Source organism: Loxodonta africana, unplaced genomic scaffold (assembly GCF_030014295.1).
Source record: "Loxodonta africana isolate mLoxAfr1 unplaced genomic scaffold, mLoxAfr1.hap2 scaffold_86, whole genome shotgun sequence".
NCBI classification, from domain to species: domain Eukaryota; kingdom Metazoa; phylum Chordata; class Mammalia; order Proboscidea; family Elephantidae; genus Loxodonta; species Loxodonta africana.
Window position 1 is genome coordinate 1 of NW_026975603.1, and position 21,442 is coordinate 21,442.

Genomic DNA, 21,442 nt, shown 5'->3' on the forward strand with positions numbered 1-21,442 from the left:
CATACAATGTAGAATACAAAATATAGAGCATGAAATAAAGCATAAAGAACACAGAATATAGAAGAATATAGATTATAGAATATAGAAATAATGGAATATGGAATGTAAAATACAGAATCTACAATATAGAAGAATATAGAATTCAGAATATAGAATAATATAGAATATAGAAAGAAGAATGTAGAATATGGAATGCAGAATGCAGAAAATTATAGTATATAGAAAAATATAGAATATGGAAGAACATAGAATAAAGAATTTAGAATGTAGAATACAGAACATAGAATATGGAAGAATTTAAAATACACAATGTAGAATATAGAATATGGAATATAGAAGAATACTGTATGTAGAAAAATATAGAATATAGAATACAGAGTATGGGATATAGAATATACAAAAATATAGAATATAGAAGAACACAGATTATAGAATATAGAGAATTTAAAATATAGAATATGGAACACAGAACACTGAAGATAGAATACAGAATGCAAAAGAACTTTGAAATAGAAGAATATAGTGTATTCTATATTTTACATTGTACATTCCATAATTTTCTATATTCTATATTCTATAATCTGTATTCTATAGTCTTTATTCTATATTTTATATTCTATTTCTGTATTCTACATTCTACTTTCTATATTCTAAATTCTGTATTACATGTTCTTGTATAATCTATATTCTGTATTGTATAGTCTTCTACTGTGTATATTCTATAATGTATATTCTATATTCTTCTGTATTCTATATTCTAATTCTTCTATATTCTCTATTCTTCCATATTGTGTATTCTACATTCTACTATATTCTTTTTCTTGTATTTCTACAGCCTTCTCTATTCTATATTCTTCTATATTCTAAATTTATATTCAATATTCTTCTGTAATGTATATTCTATAATCCATATTCTTGTTTATATTCTTCTGTATTCTATATTCTTCTGTATTCCATATTCTTGTATATTCTATATTCTACTATTTTCTATATTCTTTTACATTCTGTATTCTATCTTCTGTGTTCTATGTTCAGTTTTCTTCTATGTACTATTTCCTTCTATATTCCATATTCTAAATTCTTCTATATTCTATATTCCACATTCTAAATTCTATCTTCTATATTCTATATTTTCCTATATCCTATAAACCATAGTCTCTATTCTATATTCGATGTTCTATGTTCTATATTCTATATTTTTCTCTATGCTATATTCTTCTGTATTCTATATTCCATATTGTATAGGCTACATTTTAAAATCTTCTATATTCTACATTCTATATTAAACATTTGCAATTTTTCTATATTCTATATTTTTCTATATTCAATCTTCTATTTTCTATATATTTACATATACTATATTTTTGTGTATTCTATATTCCATATTCTCTATACTGTACTCAACATTCTATATTCTTTTCTGCAGGACTCTCCGTTCAGGTCTATTCTTGCCTGCGGGACTCTCCGTCGGGGCCTATTCTTGCCTACAGGGCTCCTCTATTCTGGCCTGTTCTTGCCTGTGGGACTCTCTGTTCCGGCCTGTTCTCGCCTGCAGGCCTCTCCGTTAGGGCCTCTTCTTACCTGCGGGGCTCCGCTATTCGGGCCTATCCTGGCCTGCGGGACTCTCCTTCCGGGCCTATTCTCGCCTGTGGAACCTCCGTTCGGGCCTAATCTTGCCTGCGGGAGCATCCTTTCCTTCCTCCTCTTGCCTGCGGGCCTCCGTTATTCGGGCCTGTTTGAGCCTGCGGGCCCCCGTTATTCGGGCCTGTTTGAGCCTGCGGGCCCCCGTTATTCGGGCCTGTTTGAGCCTGCGGGCCCCCCTTATTCGGGCCTGTTCGTGCGTGCGGGGCTCCGCTATTCGGCATGTCCGGACGTGCCGGCCTCTGCTATTGGGGCCGTTCGTCAGTGCGGGGCTCCGCTCTTCGGGCCTGCTCGTGCCTGCGGAGCTCCGGTATTCGTGAGTGTTCTTGTGTGGCGGTTCCGCTATTCGGCGTGTTCGTACGTGCCAGGCTCCGCTGTTCCGGCCTGTTCGTGCGTGTGGGGCTCCTCTATTCGGGCATGTTCTTGCCTGCGGGACTCCTCTGTGCGGTCCTATTCTTGCCTTCGGGACTCTGTTTGGGCGGATTCTTGGCTACAGGAATCTCCGTTCTGGCCTATTCTTGCCTGTAGCACTCTCCATTTGGGCCTATTCTTTCCTGCGGGACTCTCCGTTCAGGTCCGTTTTTGCCTGCAGGACCCTGTTCGGGCCTATTCTTGCCTATAGGGCTCCTCTGTTCTGACCTGTGGGAATCTCCGTTCGGGCTTATTCTGGCCTTCGGGACTCTCCATTCTGGCCTATTCTCGCCTGCGGGACTCTCCGTTAGAGCCTATTCTTGCCTGCGGGACTCTGTTCGGGCCTGTTCTTGCCTGCGGATCTCTTCTATTCAGGCCTATTCTTGCCCGCGGGACTGTGTAAGGGCCTTTTCTTGCCTGCCTGAGTCCCAGTTCGGGACTATTCTTGCCTGCGTGAGTCCCAGTTCGGGACTATTTTTGCCTGCGGGACTGTCCTTTCAGGCTTCCTCTTGTTTGCGGGGCTCCTCTTATTCCGGCCTCTTTGTGCCTGTGGAGCTCCGTTATTGAGGCCTTTTTCTGCGTGCTGGGCTCCGCTATTTGGGCCTGTTCTTGCCTGTGGGGCTTCTCTATTAGGCGATATTCTTGCCTGTGGGACTCTCAGTTTGGGCCTATCCTTGCCTGCGGGATTCTCCATTTGGGCCTATACTTGCTTGCAGAACTCTCTGTTCGGGCCTATTCATGCCTGCGGGTCTTTCCTTTCGAGACTATTCTTGTCTGCCGGACTCTCCTTTCGGGCTTTTCCTCACCTGCGGGGCTCCGCTATTCGGGCCTGTTCATGCGTGCGGGCTACCCTATAGAACTATACGATACAGAATATAGATTATAGAAGAACATAGAATACAGAATTTGGAATATAGAAAATAGAATGTAGAATAAAAGAAAAGAATGTAGAATACAAAATATAAAACATAAAATGGAGAGTATTGATTATGGATTATAGAATATAGAAAATTATGAAATGTAGAATGTAAAATACAGAAGAATATAGAATGCATACTATAGAAGAACACAGAATGTAGAATATAGGATATAGAATATAGAATATGGAACATAGGATATACCATACGGAAAAACAGTATATAGAAAGATAAAGAATACTGAACATAGAACTTTAAATATACAATATAAAATACAGAGAATGGAATATAGAACCTAGATTATGGAAGAATATAGAAATAGAATATAAAAGAATATAGAATTTAGAATGTAGAGTATAAAATATAGAATATAGAAGAATTTAGAACGTAGAATATAGAATATGGACTATAGAATATAGAGGAATATAGTATATAGAAGAACATAGAAGATACAATACAGAATATAAAAGAAAAAAGAATACAGAAAAATACAGAGTATAGAAGAATAAGGAATATGGAAAATAGGAGAATGTGGAATATAATTATAGAAGAATGTAGAATATTGAAAAATATAGAATACAGAATATAAGAAAACATAGAGCATAAATTTAGAAGATATAGGATATAGAATGCAGAATATAGAAGAATAAAGAATACAGATGACAGACTACAGAATTTAGAAGATAGAATGTAGAAAAAAATAGACTATTGACAAATGGAATATAGGGTATAGGATATACAGTATTGAAGAATAGAGAATAAAGTAGAAAAATACAGATGACAAAATATAGAAGAATGTAGAATAGAGAGTATAAGAGAATAGATTACAGAAGAATATAGAATATAGAGATTAGAAGGTAGAATATACATAAAAAATATAGAATATAGAATTCAGAAAAAATTTAGAATATAAAATGCAGAATATAGAATATAGAAGAAAATGGAATGTAGAATGGAGAACATAGAATATGGGATAGGGAATAGAGAAGAATAAAGAATATTGAAAAATTGAGAATATAGAATGTAGACTAGAATATTGAATATAGAATTTAGAATGTACAATATGGAATATAGCAGGTAGAATAATATAGATTACAACAGAACAGTATAGAATGTAGAATAAGAATGTAGAAGAGTATAGAATACAGAACATAGAAGAATATAAAATGCAGAATGTAGAATATAGCATATGGAATATAGAACGTAGAATACAGAAGAATATAGGATATAAAAAATATAGAACATCGAATATGGAATATAGAATACAGAGTATGGAATAGAGAATATAGAAAAATATAGAATAGACTTAAAGAATGTAGAATAGAGTATGTACAAAGTAGAATAAAGAACATAGAATACAGAAGAATATAGATTATAGAATATAGAATATTCTGGAATATAGAATATAGAATTAAATATAGAAAATGGAATATAAGAAAATATAGAATGTAGAATATAGTTTACAGAATATGCAATATAGAATATAGAGTACAGAAAATTATAAAAAATATAGAATATAGAAAACAACATTGAATATAGAATACAGACAATGGAATATAGAAAAATAAAGAATTTAGAATACAGAATGTAGAATACAGAATATAGAATATAAAACATAGAACAAAAATACATAGTATAGAGAATATACATTATACAATATAGAAGATTATGGAATATAGAATGTAGAATGTAAAATACAGAATTTACAATATAGAAAAATATATGATACAGACTATAGAAAAATATAGAGTAAAGAATGAAGAATATAGAATACAGAAAATTGTATAGAAAAATATAGAATATAGAAAAAGAACATTGAATATAGAACACAGAGTATGGAATATGTAATATAGAAAATATAGAGTATAGAAAAATATAGAATGTAGAATACAAAATATAGAATATAAAATAAAGGGTAAAGAACACAGAATATAGATTATAGAATGTGGAAGATAACGGAATATAGAATATAGACTTTAAAATACAGACTACAATATAGAAGAATATAGAATACAGAATATAGTAGAATATAGAAGGAAGAATATAGAATAGAGAATACAGAAAAATATAGTATATAGAAAAATATAGACTAGAAGTATATGGAAGAATATAGAATTTAGAACGTAGAATATAGAGTACAGAGCATAGAATATGGAAGAATTTAAGATATACAATGCGGAATGTAGACTATAGAATATGAAATATGAAATATAGAATATAGAAGAATAGTGTATGTGGAAAAACGTAGAATGTAGAACATCAAATATAAAATACAGAGTATGGAATATAGAATATACAAAAATATAGAATATAGAAGAATATAGATTATAGAATATAGAGAATTTAAAATATAGAATGTGGAACATAGAACACAGAAGATAGAATACAGAATATAAAAGAACTTTGTAAACAGAACAATATAGTGTATAGAGGATTTGGAATAAAGAAGAATATAGCTTAAAGAATACAGGATATAGAAGAAAATAGAATATAAATTTAGAATATAGAATGCAGAAGAATATAAAATGTACAATGTAGAATACAGATTATACAATGCAAAGTATACAGTGAAGAATACACGAAAGTATAGATTATAAATCATACAATATAGAAAATAATGGAATATAGAATGTACAGTGTAAAATATAGAATATAGGAGAACATAGAATACGGAATATAGAAGAATATAGAATATACAAGGGTATGGGAAATACAAGAAAAAGAATATAGTAGAATGTAGAATACAGAATATTGAAGAATACAGAATATGGAATAGAGAATATAGAAGAATTAGGATATAGAATACAGAAGAATACAGAATATACATTATAGAAGAATGTACACAGTAGAAAACTATACAAGAAAGAATATAGATTACTGAAGAACATAGAATACAGAATTTAGAATATAGAATGTAGACTACAGAATATAAAATACAGAATAAAGACTATAGAATACAGATTGTAGAATACAAAGAATTATGGAATGTAGAATGTAAAATAGAATACAGAATGTAGACTATAGAATATGGAACATAGAATATACCACACAGAAAAATATAGTATATATAAAAATAAAGAATATAGAACATAGAACTTTGAATATACAATATAGAATACAGAGTATGGAATATAGAACCTAGAATATGTAAAAATATAGAAAGAGAATATAAAAGAATATAGAACATAGGAGAATATAGAATTTAGAATGTAGAATATAAAGTACAGAATATAGAATATAGAAAAATTTAGAACGTAGAACATAGAATATAGAGGAATATAGTATATAGAAGAACATAGGACATAGAAAATACAATGCAGAATATAAAAGAAAAAAGAATATAGAGTATAGAAGAATATGGAATATGGACAATAGGAGAATGTAGAGTATAATTATAGAAGAATATAGAAAACTGACAAACAGAATACAGAATATAGGAAAATATAGAGCAAAAATTTAGAATATAGAAGATATAGGATATAGAATGCAGAATATAGAAGAATACAGAATGTAGACGACAGACTACAGAAAATAGAAGATAGAACGTAGAAGAAAATAGAATCTGGACAAATATGGAATATAAGGTATCGGATATATACTATTGAACAATATAGAATAAAGAAAGTAGAAGAATATAGATTACAGACTATAGAAGAATATAGAATGTAGAATAGAGAATATGGAATAGAGAATACAAGAGAATATTAGATTACAGAAGAATATAGAATATAGAGATTAGAAGGTAGAATAAACACTAAAAAATATAGAATATAGAAGAACATAGAATTCAGAAAAATTTAGAATAGAAAACGTAGAATATAGAAGAAAATGGAATATAGAATGTAGAATAGAGAACATAGAATGTGGAATAGAGTATAGAGAAGAAAAAGAATATTACAAAATTTAGAATATAGAATGTAGACTGTAGAATATTTAATACAAAATTCAGAATGTACAATACAGAATATAGCAGATAGAAGAATATAGATTATAAGAGAAGAATATAGAATGTAGAATAAGAATGTAGAAGAGTATAGAATACAGAACATAGAAGACTATAGAATATAGAATGCAGAATGTAGAATATGGAATATATAATATAGAATACAGAAGAATATAGTATATAAAGAATATTGAATATAGAACACAGAATATAGAATATGTGATATAGAATACAGGGTATGGAATAGAGAATATAGAGATAAATATAGAATAGCATATGTACAAAGTAGAATACAAAATATAGAATAAAGAACATAGAATATAGAAGAATATAGATTGTAGAATATTGAAGATTCTGGAATATAGAATGTAGAATTAAATATAGAAGATAGAATATAAGAGAATATAGAATGTAGAATAGAGTATACAGAATATGCAATATGGAAAATAGAATACAGAAAATTATTAAAAATATAGACTAGAAAAAAATAAATATAGAATAAAATCAACGGAATTAGAAAATATAGAATTTAGAAAATAGAATGTAGAATACAGAATATAAAATATAGAATAAAAATACATAATATAGAGAATATACATTATACAATATAGAAGATTATGGAATATAGAATGTAGAATGCAAAATACACAATATACAATATAGAACAATATATGATACAGACTATAGAAGAATATAGAATGTAGAATATAGAATACAGAAAATTATAGAATATGGAAAAAGAACATTGAATACAGAACACAGGATGGAATCTAGAATATAGAAAATACAGAATATAGAGGAATATAAAATGTAGAATACAAAATATAGAATATAAATAAAGCATAAAGAACACACAATATAGAAGAATATAGATTATAGAATATAGAAGATAATGGAATAAGAATATAGAATGTAAAACAAAATATACACTATAGAAGAATATAGAATATAGAAAAATGTAGAATATAGAAGGAAGAATGTAGACTGTGGAATATAGAATACAGAAAAATATATAGAATATGGAAGAATATGGAAGAACATAGAATAAAGAATTTAGAATGTAGAATACAGAATATAGAGCATAGAATATGGAAGAATTTAAAATATACAATGTAGAATATGGAATATGAAACATAGAATATAGAAGAATATTGTATGTAGAAAAATATAGAATATAGAACATTGAGTATAGAATGCAGAGTATGGAATATAGAATATACAAAAATATAGAATATAGAAGAACATAGATTATAGAAAATAGAGAATTTGAAATATAGAATATGGAACATAGAACACTGAAGATAGAATCCAGAATATAAAAGAACTTTGAAAATAGAATATAGTGTATTCTTCTATATTTTACATTATACATTCCATAATTTTCTGTATTTTATAATCTGTATTCTATTCTATAGTCTTTATTCTACATTTTATATTGTGTATTCTACATTCTACTTTCTATATTCTAAATTCTGTATTATATACTCTTGTATAATTTATATTCTGTATTGTATAGTCTACTGTGTATATTCTTCTATAATGTATATTGTATATTCTTCTGTATTCTATATTCTAATTCTAAACATCCCCACATAACCCTGCTCACCTGGAACCATTGATGAGAGTTTCCAGACAACTCATCTGGGGACCAACAACCCAGATACCCCAAACCCAACCACTCTGCTATCAGCAGAGCACACAGCACCCAACCCCAAAACTAGGAAGATCACCCACTGCACCCACAGCCAGGGTCCAGCTGGACAGACAAACACACCACCTCAACAGAAACACCACCTATATCCTCAACAGCCCCACAGGAGACCCACACTGACACATGCAGTCATTCCTCCACCAACCCTGAGAAAGGTAGTGAGAGCATCAAAATGGCAAAATTAGAGACCAGAGCAAAACACAGGCCCAGCCTAGTTGGATATGTCAAAACAAAACAAAATTTCAGGGTTCAACAAACACACAGTAAATAAATAGATATAATAATTTCTTGATGCTTCGGAAACAACAGACAATATCAAATCACAAAAAGAAGCAGGACAGGATGGAGTCAGCAAGTGACTGAAATAAAGAACAAAAAAACTGCCGGGGGTAAGAAACAGCCTGTGAAAACACAGGCAAAGCCAAGAAAAATATAGACAAAATCGAGGAAGGCACTGACAAAATGAAAGAAAGCAACAAACAAACAAAAAACCCATTGTTGTCAAGTTGTTTACAACTCATAAAAGCGATAAAGAATGCAGGAAAACAATATAAAAACGAAACAACTAGAAACCATACAAAAACATCAACTAGAAAGCCAAAAGATTAAGAATAAGATTTCAGAAACAGACAACTCAAAAGAAGGATATAGGACCAGAATTGAAACGATGGAAGACAGATTAGTGAAATTAAAGAAAAGTCCCTTGATACCAATTTGTTTGAGGAAAAATCAGAAAAAAGAATGAAGAAATCCTAATAATTATGTGGGACACTATCAAGAGGAACAACTTGCATATGATAAGAGATCCAATGGATGGGGCTGGGTGCAATGCAAAACACAGAGACAATTGTCAAAGTAATCCTGGCAGAAAACTTCGCTATCTATCATCATGAAAGACAAGAAGATACCCATCCAAGAAGCGCAATGAACCCCACACAGGATACAGCCCAAAGAAAGTCACCAAGACTTATAAACAAATGTGCAAATAAAAAGGACCAAAGACAAAGAATCCTGAGATCAGCTAAGGAAAAATAAAGTCACCTATCTAAAAAGGGGAACCAATAAAACTAATCTCCAACTATGTAGCTAAAACCACGTAGGCAAGAAGACAGTGGGAAGACCTATATAAAAGGTTGAAGGCAAAAAAAAAAAAAAAAAAACCCAGTCGGCAATTCTATATTCAGTAAAACTGTCTCTCATATACAATGGCAACATTAGAATATTTCCAGATAAGCAGAAATTAAGGGAATTTGTAAAAACCAGACCAAACTTACAAGAAATATTAAAGAGAGTCCTTCGAATAGAGAACCAAAAACATTAAACAATAATCTGATATTTGGATGCAGGACAGACCACCCAGATACCAACCCAAATAAAGAATTTTAAAAATAAAACAAAGCTAAAAGGCTAAAAACAGGGAACCAAAGACATCAATATGTAAATGATGACACCAAAACAAAAAAGAGGGAATAAATGGTGTAGTTATAGAACTTCCATATGGAGAGGAAGCCAAAGCGATATCAATAAATAAAAGACTGTTTTAAACTTAGGAAGATAACGGTAAATTTCAAGGTAATAACATAGAGGCGGTCTGGTGGTGCATTGGTTAAGTGCTCGGCTGCTAACCAAAATGTCATTGCACTGAAAGTCTTAACTAAAGAAATCTAGAAAGAGAAAGAAATAAAGGACATCCAAATTGGAAGGAAGAAGCAAAATTTTCCCTATACACAGATGAAATGAACCTATACATAGAAAACTCCAAGGATTCCACAAAAAAACTACTGGAACTAATAGAAGGATTCAGCAAAGTAGCAGAGTACAATATCAACATATAAAAAATCAGTTGGATTCCTCTACATTAACAAAGAGAACTTCAAAAAGTAAATCACAAAAAGAATGCCATTTATAATAGCCCCCCAAATGATAAAATACTTGGGAATAAATCTAACCAGGGATATAAAAGACCTATACAAAGAAAACTACAAAATGCTACTGCAAGAAACCAAGAGACCTATATAATTGGAAGAAAAAAAAAATGCTCATGGATAGGAAAACTCAACATCATAAAAATGTCAATACTACCTGAAGTGATCTACAAATATAATGCAAGACCGATCCAAATTGCAACGGCATTCTTTAACGAGATGGAAACACTAATCACCAACCCAATGTGAAAAGGAAAGAGGCCTTGGATAAGTTAAGTGCTACTAAAGAAGAACAAGGTAGAAAGAAGGCCTCGCACTACTGAATCTCAGAACCTACTATACAGGCATGGCAATCAAAACAGACTGGTATTTGTACAACGACAAACAGACCGATGGAACAGAATTTAGAACACAGATGTAAATCCATCCAGCTATGGGCTGCTGATTTTTGATGAAGGACCAAATTTTGTTAAATTGGGAAAAGACAGTCTCTAACAAATGGCACTGGCAAAACTGAATGTCCATCTGTAGAAAAAATGAATCAGGACCCATACTTCACATCATAAACAAAAACTAACTCAAAATGGATCAAAGACCTAAATATAAAACCTAAAAAAAATAGGATTTCATTTTACTTGTTTCAGCAATCAACATCCATGGAAGCAGCAGTGGGCAAATCTGCTACAAAAGACCTCCTTAAAGTGTTAAAAAGCAAGGATGTCACCTTGAAGACTAAGGTGCCCCTGACCCAAGCAATGAAAGCTGGATGATGAGTAAGGAAGACTGAAGAAAAATTGGCATCTGTTGGTGAAGAATATTGAATATATCATGATGTGCCAAAATAAGGGACAAATCTGCCTTGGAAGAAGTACAGCCAGAATGCTCCTTAGAAGCAAGGATGGTGAGACTTCATCTCATATACTTTGGGCATGTTGTCAGGAAGGATCAGTCTCTGGAGAAGGACATCATCCTTGGGAAAGAATAGGGTCAGTGAAAAAGAGGAAGGCCCTCAACAAGATGGACTGACATGGTGGCTGCAACAATGGGCTCATGTATAGCAATGATCATGAGGATGGCACAGGATCGGGCAGTGTTTCCTTTTGTTGTGCATAGGGTGGCTATGAGTCAGAAATGACTCGAGGGCACCTAGCAAAAACAACAACAATAAGGAGATAGAAATTATAACAAAGTACCGAATACAAATTAACATTAATCTTTCTCAAACTCTTGCAAAAGAAAATAGTAGGGAACACTTTGTAACTGATTCTATGATGACATAATCACCCTGATACCAAAGCCAAAAAAACCCACAATATCCCTTGTGAATATGAATGCAAATCTTCAACAGAGTACTAACAAACCAAATCCAGCAGCAAAATACTAGCAAACCAAACATAGCAGCATACTGAAAAGACTATAAACCACATCCCAGTGGAACTTATCCCACAAATGCAAGAGTTGTTAAGCATAAATATCAATTAATTAAGAAAATAAAGGAAAAACGAATTGGTTAATGAATGCAGAAACATCATTTGACAAAATCCAAGACCCTTTCATAATAAAATCACTCAACAAACTAGAAATGTAAGGAAACTACATGTATCTGATTAAGGACACTTATGAAATACCCACAGCTAACATCACATGCACTGGTGAAAGACTACAAGTTTTCCCCTAACATCAGGAACAAGACAAGGATGCCTGATTTCATAACTCTTATTCCACATTTTTCTGGAAATACTAGACAGAAAAGTTAGGCTAAAATTTTTTTTTAAAGGCATTTGAATTTGGAAAGAAGTAAAATTTTTCCTGTTCAAGATGACAAGATCTTATACATAGAATATCCTAAGGAATTCTCTCTCTTTCTCTCTCTCACATACACACACCCACAAATATACAATACAAATAAAAAACAAAAAGAAACTATTAGATTTAATATACAAATTCAACAGAATGGCAGGATATCAGATCAACACACAAAAATACAGTTCTGGAAAGCCAAATTGTTATTATTTATCTGTTTATCTATTTATCCATCTATTTATTGATTTGTTGATATAGCTATCTCTTTATCTACTTATTCATCTATTCATTCATTCATATGTCTGTCTTTCTGTGTGCCTGTCCATCCATCCATCCATCCATCCATCCATCCATCCATCCATCCATCCATCCATCCATCCATCCATCCATCCATCCATCCATCCATCCATCCATCCATCCGCCCACCCACCCACCCACCCGCCCATCCATCCATCCAGTTCATTCATTTATTTATCTCTCTCTCTCTCTGTTTACTTATTACCCTTTTGAGCTTCACATTTCTTCAACACCAAACTTCAAATTGACCTGGATTTTAAGGGAAAAAAGATGTCAATGACTTCTTAATTATGCCTATGGGAAAAACTGATTCACTTGATTAGTTTTCTTCATGACACGTTTGCTTTAAATCTACTTTAAATTACTTCTCATTCAGCTTGATCCAAAAAAAATTGCATGATCTTTTTTTTCTTTTTTTTTCCTTATTTGTATAAATTTAAAGAGCTTAAATTTGGAGGAAAAGAGATTTAATGATTCTCTCTTGGTTCACTATTTGGGCCCAAGCACCCATGTGTATAGACTCAGTGCTTCTCAGGTGGTGGCAAAAACATTCATTTGCCCTGTGTTGGCTATTAGGTAGGAAGGCTGCCCCTAGCTGGAAGGAGGTCAGCCCTCAACAGTGATCATGTTGTTGGGAGAGTCTTTGAACCTGAGCAGAGAGAGTGACTATATTTATAACGTTTATTTAAGTAATTCTCAGTGCAGAGAGTTTGTTCTATTTTTGTTTGTTGAGTTTTTAGTAGAACCATGTAACACGGGGGCGTAGAAAGCTGTTAAAAGGATTTGTGTCTGTTTTAGCAAAGCAATGCAGGTGATGCTTCCATCCCTGAATCTTAGTTTATGTAAAATAATAATCAAAAAAGCAGTAAAAACAGCAGCATCAATAATAATCATCATTAAAGCTGTTTGTTGAGTGTTTGCAGCATGCTGGACAATGTTGTAAGTTGTTTGCATGTGTTAACTAATTTACTTTTTAATAAACAATATTAGTGGTAGATGCTATTACCAGTAACACTTGAAAGTTAATAATTAATACCTGAATCAAGAGAGCAAATACCTTCTTACGTGTCCAGGCCCCTTCCAAGATCATATTGATTTTGTATTTGCATTTTTGTTTTCTGGTTCTAAAATCAAGTGCCAAAAACTGCACAAGTTTCACATTATTCAAAATTTACAAATGTCACCTTGATATTCTAGATCTATTTCCACCAGTGAACAAAAGTGAGGCAAGTGTTGACCATTCATAGGACTCAATTCTTCAGTTAGACTCTGAGATTTGGTTTCCAGAATGCTTATGTTTTATCCTATGACTGACTCAATGGTTGTTTGACGACTGGAGTTTCTTTGTAAGGTGTTTTAGAGAATAATGAGATAAAATATTTCAAATTAAGAAGTAATTATGTTATAAATTATAATTGAGGAAAAATGAAGATAAGAGCTTACTGATGTGACTTCCATCTCTGTCTGTGTGTGATAGAGTTAACCTATGTATTTTCTCTCTAAACTCTGACCTACATCACCTTTCTTCTTAAGTTATTGCACATTTCTGTTTCCTACTTGAGCACAGCAGCTGTCTTACGTCATCCCATGGAATTAGGTAAGAGAATTGGCTGGTTAAAATCCCACTTCGCTTTAATTTTTCCAGATTAAATATATCTCATTCAAATAGAACAAATGTAAGTGGGCATCATGCCAAAATCTAAATTCCTGTCTATGAACTTGGAGACATTTAAACCTTAGGGGCTGAAACATTTATATTGGATCTGTGGACTTCCAGAAAGCTGAGTCTCTTACTTCTATGGTCAAGCCAACTTGTTTATTTTGAGAATAAAATTATTGCAGTATTTAACATAATATCTCCTACATTATATAATTCTCAGTATTGCATGCATATTTTGTACAGAAAAAAATCAAATTAAATATTAGTTCGTTACTAATTACGTGGAGTCTAAATCTACACGCATATTTTAAAGGTAAAATAGAGTTAACTGATTTTTCTTTTTTTAACATTCAGTTAAGATTCATTATTTGATTTGTTTTTCACTCGAACAAATATATTTTGAGCCTTGACCCTTTGTTCTTTTTTTTTTTCTCCCAGGAGTATAGATACTAAAAAAAAAAAAGGCCTCATAAAATATCACCTACAATTTCTACAATGTGCTTAATTGTGGGCTAGAGACCTAGTTCCCCCAGAAGGCCTCTGAGAAACAAAATATGAATTCCACCATGATTAGGCAGTCAGCCCATTTCTATCAAGAGGTTGAAAGCCTCATATAAGGATGAGAAAATGAGTTTGAACATTTCTTTTTTTATTAAAATTTTTCATGGTAAATGATTGAAGGCTTGTTGTCCGAGGCAAAAAAAAAACAAAGGCAATCTTGCATACTCGTAGTGTGGTAACAGTTCCTGAAATGTGTTTCAGATTAGAGGTTTCTACAGTTTTGGGTTCCTTTTCAAATCTATTTCTCTACCACCCCGTAGAGGTGCCAAATAAAGTAGCTTGATTATTCATAATATATGCAGTTTGTCTCTGTGACTCTTTGATATATATAACCAACAAACAATATAATTTAAGTTAAAACTTTGTGAAAGACGGACTTGCTGTGAGTATGTAACACTATCCCCAAGTGGGGTGACAGGGAAATCTATTTAATTTTGCAGACCCCTTCCCCAGCTTCTTACCTAATGTTTCATTTCAAATAAAATTTCCTGGGAAAATGAAACATATCTCTATATGAGACACTATATATCTCAACTGAAATAAGTTTTAAAATTAATTACTTTATATCTGGAAAAGAATGTGGATGTCTACACATCTAATGAAGAAGAATGTGCTTTTCAATGCAGTAGTTTATTCTTCAGTTTTAAAAACATGACCCGCTGGATGTGAGCAGTCTCCTTCATAACAACAACAATTCAAATTTCAAATAGCTGTTTTAGGCCACTAATTACTCTGAATTTAACCTAAAATATTACAATACCTCGGAGACTTTACTACAATTCATATCAAAAAATCAATATACAACTAATCTCAGGGACACTATTTACAGGAATTTGTTTTATTTGATAAATTATGTAGAGTGGATTGTATTGTTTTTTTTGCACACTCATTTCCTTGATTTGCATGATATCTGGGCTGCCCAAATTATTCAGATTACATTTGAATGATTTGTGCAAAAATGAGTATCAAGGTAAGTTATGTGAGATTGATTTGACCATACATTGAATTGAAATTTTCTTGGGGTGGCAATCACAAAGGAGCAAGGTGAGAGACATTTCTTGGTAAGGTGAGATAAGGGTTAGGGTTTGAAGGTCCAGTGCAACCCCTACTGGGCAGCATGGCCCTGCAGCTATCACTCATAGTCTTGATTGGGGTGGAAAAAACATTTCTTTCTTATTTTTCCCTTACCACTTTACATTATGCTTAGGACATAGTCATGTTCACGAATATTATTAGAAAGGTGAAAGGTTGTAAACTGTGTAAAGTATTTCAAGCAATACAAACACCTGTTAAGAAACTTATGCAGTGGTATTAAAATACTTTGTAAATTGTTTTATTTTTAGTGAAATATATATGCTTGTATGCATATGTATATATGTGTGTATATAATGTGTAACTGTCTAGTTTTCATAACCGATTTTGAATATATGCACATTTTCTCAACAAGTTGATGTTTTTAGTTCATTTCTCCATTTTTATCATGTACCCTTCATTTCAAATTTCTCCTGTATGTTTAGTGTATTTCTATAAATTACACAAGAAAAATTCCTAATATGAAACTGTTAGTTAAAAAAAAAAGTGGTTTCCATCAAGTCTATTCTGACTCAAAGCTACCCTGTAGGACAGAGCAGAACTGCCCAGTATGGTTTCCAAGGAGCCGCTGGTGGAATCGAGCTGCAAACCTTTTGGTAAGCGGCCCTAACTCAATGACTGCGACAGGTATGAATATGATCAAAGGTCGTGAGAAATGATTAGGAAGTTTTGAAAAGATCTACCGTGTTTTACCAAAACTATGCTACTGCATATCTGATAACGTTGCTCACAACATTTTTGGCCTAATAATTTAATAAAGTTGTTTTGTTTAACTAGGTTTTAATATTTTTGGATTATTTCTTTATTTTAAGCCTTCTATTTCATTTTTGATGTATCACTTATTTGTATATTTTTTTTCTGCTTAGCTATTTTCATTTTTATTATTAATTTTTGGTAAATTGGATTTTATTTGTGATATTAAAATTTTTTATTTATTCTAAGAATTTAATTTGGGTTCTTGTTTAGATTTATAATTCTTTACATGAAATTTTTTGGGGTAAAAACTACAAAATAACGACCCCCACCTGATGAAATGGGCATTCCAATAGATTGGAAATTGTTGCCAGTGTTCCTGTTTTCTTTTTTTTAAGTAAATTTTTCCTTCCATATATATGTTTATATTACTTTGTCATTCAAAAATTTATACACGATTTTTTTCATGGCATTGGCTGCAATCCCTATTGTGTCAGCACTCTCCCCCTTTCCACCTCACATTCCCACATTCCATTTGTCCAGTTTTCCTGTCCCTTCCTGCCTTCTCCTCGCTGTTTTTTGGCAGGTGTAGCCCATTTGATGTCATATACTGTTCGTTTTATAGGCCTGTCTTACCTTTGGCTGAAAGGTAAACTTCAGGGGTGGCTTCAGTTCTGAGTTAGAAGGATCTCCAGGGGCCATAGTCTCCAGGGTTCTGCTCTGACTGGGATTACAACAGAGAGTCCTGGACAGAGTGGGAGAAAATGTAGAACAAACGATCAAATTCACAAAAAGAACAGACTTCTCTACATATTTTATTGAAGGAGCCCTGGCTGTACAGTGGTTAAGCACTGGGTTTTAACCCAAAGGTCAGGGGTTGGAACCTACCAGGAACTTCAAGGAAGAAAGATGTGGCAGCCTGTTTCTATAAAGATTAACCCACTGCCATCCAGTAGATTCCAACTCATAGTGACCGTATAGGACAAAGTAGGTTTTGAAGGCAGTAAATCTTTACAGGAGCAGACTGCCACATCTTTCTCCCTCAAAGCACCTAGTAGGATCACACCACCAACTCTTCTGTTATCAGCCAAACACATAACCACAGCACAAACAGGGCTCCTTCTGTACTGATTGTAGCTTTAGAAATCCTATGGGGCAGTTCTGCTCTGCCCAAGGGGTCACTATGAATTGGAATTGACTCCAAGGCAATGGGCAGAGTATATAATTTATTGACGATATATAGTCATATAATAATTATATAACTTCTATAAACCCACTGCCATGGAGTCAATTGTAACTCATAGTGACCTTATAGGACAGAGTAGAACTGCCCCATAGGGTTTCCAAGGCTGTAAATCTTTACAGGAGCAGACCGCCACATCTTTCTCCTCCTGTTCAGCAGCTGGTGGGTTCCAACTACCGCCTGCCTTTCAGTTAGCAGCTCAGTGCTAAAACCACTACACAGAATCAAGACTCCTGATAACTTCTACAGCTATTGTATTCTTACTTTCCTGTTTTTCTATCACGCCCAATTATCACGCTATTTCATCACATTTATATCCATAAAATTTTACATGTTGTATTTCCTCCTCTTCATTCTCTGATCAACATTTTTTTTTAATTTTTATTTCTAACTCGATCATTTTCTTTCAGATTTTTATTAAAAAATTGCATCATGGTCTGAAATATATAACCTATCTTAAAATTTAGATTCTATTTACATAAATTGGTTTACAGTGAACTAGCTTGCAATGACATTTATTTTGTCCTTTCAGTTACATGTGTTTGCATTTGATATTTTTAAAACATAAGCCAGTTTTTTGGATAACCATATTTAAATAATATTTTATTATCATTGAGTATTGTTATTACTAAGGTGAAAATTTTTAAGAATATTAAAAATATAATGTATTAGAATGTCGCTAACTATTAATTTAATTTATACAATTTATCGAACACTTTTAGCAAGTTAAATGTTTTTCATTTATTAGGTTTTCAAAAACAGTAAAGCTTTTAAATAGAAAATTTTTTTTTCTTTTTTGTGTTGTTATTTTTATTTGTCATATTCTATTTCATGGGTTAGAACATTCAAAAAAATCATAATGTTGTTAGAATAAGTCTTTGTTTTTTTCTGAATTATACAAACATCCATCATTATTTTATATCACTGTGTTTGCAGTTTTAGAGAAAAGCACTGTTCTTTGAGAAAGGCCTATAATGAAGAAAGACTGTTCAGTAGGATCAAAGCTTTTTAGAATATATGAAATGTGTGTAGTATCTTTCCTATATAACTTAATGATATGATTACTTATAGTCAAATGTGCCTTAGTTTATACCAACTTGGCTGACTATAGATAATGTTAAAAACCAAATTTCTACAAGATTAGGTTTGTATATGAACCCATAAGTTTAACTTGCAATTTATGAATGGGAAGTTTCAGACAAGAGCTTTCTAATTCATGAATAGCAACTACAGGTTATGAGTTCTTATACAAATTTAATTTTGTAAAAATTTTGTTTTTAACAGTTCTGGCGATGGGGATGGGATTAATGGAACGTTTTGAACTAGGTTAAGCTCAGCAGGCAAGTCTTAATTGGTTAACTCACATTTTGGCTTCTGGGAAGGTCAGGCATTTGTAGGAACTAGACTTAGGTTTGGTTTGCTGATGTGGGGCTTAGCATAAGTGACTGCACCTTGAACCAAGTATAGTCAGGTCAACAGTAAATAAAACTTTATGATAGATCATTGAGTTCTGTATGCTAGAATTGTATTTATATTTGCATGTATGTATAATCAACAGTTGGTATTGTCAATTAATTTTCATATTTGTCACACTTTATATTAAAGCTGACTAGTTTTTACTGAAAATAATTTTAATTTCTCAACTTCATTGAGCAATATTTGTAATAACAATTACCTAAAACTTTCAAATTTTAATGGGGCATCAATACCTTTTGACTCCATATCTCAACTGAGGAGCAAGTAATAACATTTTACTAACTGACATTTCATCCAAGTGCAGTTTAAATGTAAATTTCCCCTATTAATATAAAAGGACCAAGTCAAATTCAAAATGCCACTCTTGACATGTTCCTTGAGTTAAACTTAGATTAATAATTGCTAACGTAACATTTTAATGTTTCTTTCTCCAGCCCTTCTTAAAGGTCTTGCATATTTGTTTTTTGCCTGGGCAACAAATTTCCACATACAATTACAGATATTATAGAAATAATCACCAATTCATTTACAAGAGTTGTAGTATTCCTGACATACAAATGGTAATATAACATTTATTACAACCTACAGCCAATATAATTTCAAAATTGAGAAATGGAGAAAGAAATTCTTTTTGTAAGAATATTATACCATATTTGAACATCACTGTCATGTTTAATTATTTAAATGAATGGAGTGAAAGATTTTTTTTTTCATACCAAGTAAGCACATCTCCAATCTCTCATCTTGAAGATATTTAAAAGGGGAGAAAAAACTCATGTTGGCAAATCATCTAAATTTTTATTTCCAGATAATATTTTTTTTTTTCCAAATTGGCCATTGCTCAACAGACACAGATTCAGTGCATAGAAACAGGGGGAGAAATAGTCACCTAAAGTGATTCAAGGAAATTCTACTGCATTTAATAATCATTTTGTTTTCTTTTGAAGGACATTCAATGTTGTTTACATTGAATTTTCAGATATTGTCTGCTTTATTTTTATTTAAGCCATGAAGACAGAAAATCAAACTTTTGGAACAGAATTTATACTTCTTGGCTTTTTCCAATATGGCCAAATGAACACTGTCCTCTTTGTTACCATTGTGGGCCTCTTCTCAGTGACTTTGATGGGGAATATCATACTGATCCACCTCATCCGATTGGACACTCCACTCCACACTCCCATGTACTTCCTCCTCAGTCAGCTCTCCTTCATTGACATGATGTACATCTCCACCACGGTACCCAAGATGGCAGCAAACTTCCTGTCAAATAGTAAGACATTACTTTTTTAGATTGTAAGATTCAAACCTTTGTGGTTTTGACCCTTGGTGGAACTGAAGCTCTTCTTCTTGGTTTCATGTCTTAGGATAGATATGTAGCAATCTGTCACCCTTTACATTATCCTGTGCTCATGAGCAAGACGATCTGTTTGTCCATGATCACATGTGCATGGGCCAGTAGTTCTATCAATGCTTTAATACATACATTGCATGTATTTCAACTTCCATTCTGTACATCTCGGATCATTAACCACTTTTTCTGTGAAGTTCCATCTCTAATGCCTTTGGTGTGTCAGGACACCTCCTAACGTAAGTATACCATCCTCTTTAGTGTCCTTATCATTCTGCTACTACCATTCATGGCCATTCTGGCTTCCTATGCCCGGGTGCTTATTGTGGTATACCAGATGAGCTCAGGTAAAGGGCAGACAAAAGCCATCTCCATGTGTTCCTCTCATCTGATTGTGGCAAGCCTATTCTATGGGACTGCTCTCTCCACCTATACAAGACCACACACCTTGCATTACCCTGAGGAAGATAAAGTGGTGGTGGTATTTTACAGTATCATTACACCTCTTCTGAACCCATTTATCTACAGTCTGAGGAATAAGGAGGTCATGGGGGCTATGAAAAGAGTTTTGGGAAAATAGACATTTGTACAGAAAATATGACTTTAGGAACCCTTTATAGTTTGAGACTGAACAACATGATTTGATTAGCCTACCGTCTAGAGAGATGTAAGCTCAAAGAAATGTTTACAAAATAAATAATTAGACAAATGCCTTCAT